This window comes from Amphibalanus amphitrite, unplaced genomic scaffold, assembly GCF_019059575.1.
Source record: "Amphibalanus amphitrite isolate SeventyFive unplaced genomic scaffold, NRLGWU_Aamphi_draft 000370F_arrow, whole genome shotgun sequence".
NCBI lineage: Eukaryota > Metazoa > Arthropoda > Thecostraca > Balanomorpha > Balanidae > Amphibalanus > Amphibalanus amphitrite.
In genome coordinates this window covers 131,260-135,779 of record NW_024881864.1, presented here as the reverse complement: position 1 = coordinate 135,779, position 4,520 = coordinate 131,260, and positions in this window count along the sequence as shown.

Genomic DNA, 4,520 nt, shown 5'->3' with positions numbered 1-4,520 from the left:
CTTTACTAAGGCTGTGCGATGCATGTTTTATGGCCAATTTTTCATTTCCAACTCAATGGTGTTGCATGTTGGTTATAAGACCCTGACCATCAGGTACGGTTTAGGTCACTTTTTGGTCAAGGACAGGTCAAGGTCAGGTAAAAAAGGTCAAACTTCAAAATTGATATTTTTGCATAAAATGGGTATTGATTCGATGCAACTTGTCACTGGAAATCTAATGGTGGTCTTTGTTTTGCGTTACGTGGTCTAGAATTGCTAAAAATTGAGTTTGAAAATTTGACGTCATCAATTTTGAAGTTTTTTTCGCTATAACTTGGCCAAAAAAAAGAGGTATCGATCTCAAATTTGGTATGTGGATAGAAAGCGGTATTGCCTATCACATATATTCCGTTTTTTCGAAACTCAAAAAAACTTTTTGGATTTTTCGGCTATTATATTCATTTTGGGGGTAGGTTAAAATCCACAACTTCAAAAATCCGAAATAGCAGTTTTGTAGCCCTGTTAAATTTACACCTTTTATGTCGGAATATTTTTCTGTATCTGTAAAACTGTAGGCCTGAAAGCTCTTCCCGCGAAACCTTTTTTTGGGGTCGATAATGGCAGAAATGACGTCACTATGACGTCATTAGCGGCCAACCTATCATTGCCTCTGGAAAAAATTTTGGTCAACATGTGTAAAGGCTATTCACGGGAGGGTTGGTACTGAATGTTTGGTGACGATCGGCGCAGCGGTTCTGGAGATATATCGAAGAAAAATAAAGGAGGAGGCTAAAAAATGCCCCCCCCCCAACCGCCTGGAAGGTTAAGCCTCCAGACGGCAAAAACTAAAAAAACGTGTTTACGCCTGAAAATAGCCGTTTGCAACATGACCAGACTGGAAAAGGTCATGTTGCATATCAGTTGATCCGTATCGTCGAGCTGAACACATCTGAGATGTTTTCATCGCCCTTGCACGTCTCTATCAAAAGTTAATGTAAAAAAAATTCTGAGCTGAGCGTTTTTCAGCTTTGACCTCAGGTCAGCGGTTTAGCCTCCAGAGGGCAATAACTTAAGTAATAGCCGTTTTTACAAAAAAAAAGATTTTCTTTAATAGCTTTTCACTCAAGAGAGTCACGACATTGATTTTGCCAGCATCGTGTTCCTCTCGCCGAGACTCGTCGAATAAGCTATCATTTGACCTTGAAAGGTCAGCTTGAAAATTTGACATCAAGTCGAGGTCATGACCTGACCGGAAAAGGTCATGCTGCTTATGGGTTGATACGTATCGTCGAGCCGAATACATCTATAAAGGCATTTTCATCGCTCTAGCTACAATCTACATGATAGGTACATATATCAAAAGTTATTAGAGAAAAACTGTTAGAGCTCATTGGTGACCTGAGATGACCTCAGAGACATAACCAGGGGTCATGGATGTCACTGGCTCAGTTTACTTGTTCAGTTGTCTACTAGTTAGTTCAGAAGTCATATTTGGTTGTCCGCTGGTTCAGTTGCCACTAGTTTAGTGTTCACTGGTTCAGTAGTAGGTACCTACTTGGTCTAGTTGTCCACGTGCTCAGTTTTCTGGTCCTGTTTGCACTGGCTTAGTTTACTGTTTCAGTTATCGCTGGTCCCCTGTCCCCAGTGTCAATATACCTTGCGTGCCCTAGCGACAGTTGGGCGAACTGGCAGTACCCTCCCACTGGCCAGATGGCGGTAGTGACGTACTCTGCCCGACTTGGTACTTCGCACCATAGGCGGCGGAACGAGGGGGGGGGGGGGGCACCAGCGCACCGTGCCCCCTTTGATTTGGGCATTTTAACATTAGCCCTATGGGCGTTGCATGGAAAGAATGGGACCGAAAGTCGGCAGTGCCCCCTCTCTCTCTCTCTTCTCTCTCTTCTCTCTCTTCTCTCTACTCTCTTCTCTCTTCTCTCTTCTCTCTTTTCTCTTTTCTCTTCTTTCTTCTCTCTCTTCTCTCTTCTCTCTTCTCTCTTCTCTCTTCTCTCTTCTCTCTTCTCTCTCTTCTCTCTCTTCTCTCTCTTCTCTTCTCTCTTCTCTCTCTCTTCTCTCTCTTCTCTCTTCTCTCTCTTCTCTCTCTTCTCTCTCTTCTCTCTCTTCCACTGGCGGATCCAGGCTTGCGTTTTTTTTTTTTGGGGGGGGGGGGTAACTCATGCAGGAGCCAAACCTAGGGTACCCCCAAATCCTGTTTTCTCATCGGATTTAGGCCACTCATTTTTTCGTCACAGCCCTGACACTATGAATATTTTTTTTTAACTAAAAAGAAAAATATATAAATGGTAGCCCACCCGACCCATGCCTTTATATTACTTTGTAAACACTTCCCATTGCTTTTGTCGACCAGTTAACCCGCTTCGAGTCAGTGCTTGGGTCCCTTTGCGGGCCGGGAGGTGGTAAAACACCCCCTGTCTAACTCGGCTCCTTGGCCACGCACTGATTGAACTGTTTCATTATCGTTTGGGGGATGGGGCAAACGGGCCACTTTAGGCCTCTGGGAAGGGGGCATGGCACTAAATGCCCCCTCCCTGGATCCGCCAGTGTAAGAGACCATTGGAGCTGCAGTTGGGTACCTCATACGTCAGGGTACGCCCTCAGATGCATAGGACTCGCGTGGAGACCTCTTTGCTATAGTGGACTGAAAGGACCCAAAGGAGCCCGTCTAGGTCTCCCAGAGATAGACGTGGGCCCTCAGGAGCCCGCCAGAGTCCCCAATGAGGGATAAGTGAGGGATACGAAGCGCCTGCAATTGCATATTGCATAAACCATAACGCCTTTACAAATCAATATATTAGCCGTTTTCACGACGGGCTATCCGGCGAATGCACCTGATTTGACCAAATCTGCACCTAATTTCTTTTACAGCAAATATCTTCATTTTATGAATTTATTTCAGTGTTTTACTCGATGATGCTCTCTGATAATATGACAAAGCAGGCATATAAGCAATTAGTGCAACCCTAGCTGATAGCTGCTAAGAGCCACACTGAACCTGATTTGACCAAATCTGCACCTGATCTGTACCAGATGTGCACCAAATGTGTACCAGATGGCCGTCGTGAAAACGGCTATTATGTATCAGTGGCAGATCCAAGGGGGGCCACATGGGTCATGACCCCCCTTGGTGCCCGGGGGCACCACAGGCCTGTCAGGGGCACCACCGGCCTAGCAGGGGCACCACCAGCCCGCCAGGGCCGGGGCACCACAGGCTTAGCAAGGGCACCACGGGCCTGTGAGGGACCCCACAGGCTTGTCAGGGGCACCCCAGGTCTGTCAGGGACACCAGAGACCTGCCAGGGGCACCACCGGCCTCGCAGGGGCACCATGGGCCTGTCAGGGGCACCAGAGGCCTAGCAGGGGTACCACAGGTCTTACAGGGGCACCACCGGCCTTGCAGGGGCACCTTGGGCCTGTCAGGGGCACCACAGTCCTGTCAGGGCCCAGGGGCACCAGCAGCCTAGCAGGGGCACCACAGGCCTGCCAGGGGCACCACCGGCCTAGCAGGGGCACCACTGGCCTCGCAGGGGCACCATGGGCCTGTCAGGGGCCCCACCGGCCTCGCAGGGGCACCACCGGCTTCGCAGGCATCACGGCATCACGCAGGGGCACCTTGGACCTGTCGGAGCTATCACGGGCCTGTTGGGGCACTTTAGGCTTGTCAGGGGCACCACAGTCCTTTCAGGTCCCAGGGGCATCAGCAGCCTAGCAGGGGCATCAATGGTGGTCTTTGTTTTGCGCTACGGGGTCTAGAATTGCTAAAAATTGAGTTTAAAGTTTGACGTCATCAATTTTGAACAGTTTTTTTTCGCTATAACTTCGCCAAAAAAAAAGAAGTATCAATCTAAAATTTGGTATGTGGATGGAAGACGGTAAGGACTATCACATATACTCCGGTTTTTGCGAAATTCAAAAAACTTTTTGGATTTTTTGACTCTTATATCCAAAAAATATATTTTTTTGATTTTTGGGGGTCAAAATAAAAAAAAAATCAAAAATCCGAGATAGCACCCAGCCAGCAAATCGGAGCTTTCCCCGTACGGGGAAGGCCTATGGCGAGCTTGGGGCAGGCTCGGGGAAACCCCAACCGTTCTCTTAGGGAAAACGGAGCGTTCGCTTGGGATTTGAGACACTTTGTACGGGGAACTTTGTGCGGGATTCGTACGGGGAAACGGTATAATTGCCCAAGCGTTCCCCAAACGTCCCCCAGGCTACCCCCGCGCCGACTATGGTTAAAACCCGTTGTTAAGGTCGGTTCCCCGTACGGGGCTATCGAACATTTTCCCCAAGAAGATCCTGTGCGAGCCCCGCACATTCCCCCACCCGGCTATACGGGTTTATGCTTACTGGAGACCTTCCCCGATCGGGGAAACCGTGATTTTCCCCTAACGTTCCCAGACCTTTTCCCCTCGCGAGCCCCGGCCGTTCCCCGACTTGGCAATGGCCCCACTGCCTTGTCTGCTTTTTTCCCCGTACGGAGAAGCCAGTAAAAACCGCACTGGGAAACAGATCAGGTCCCATTAAAA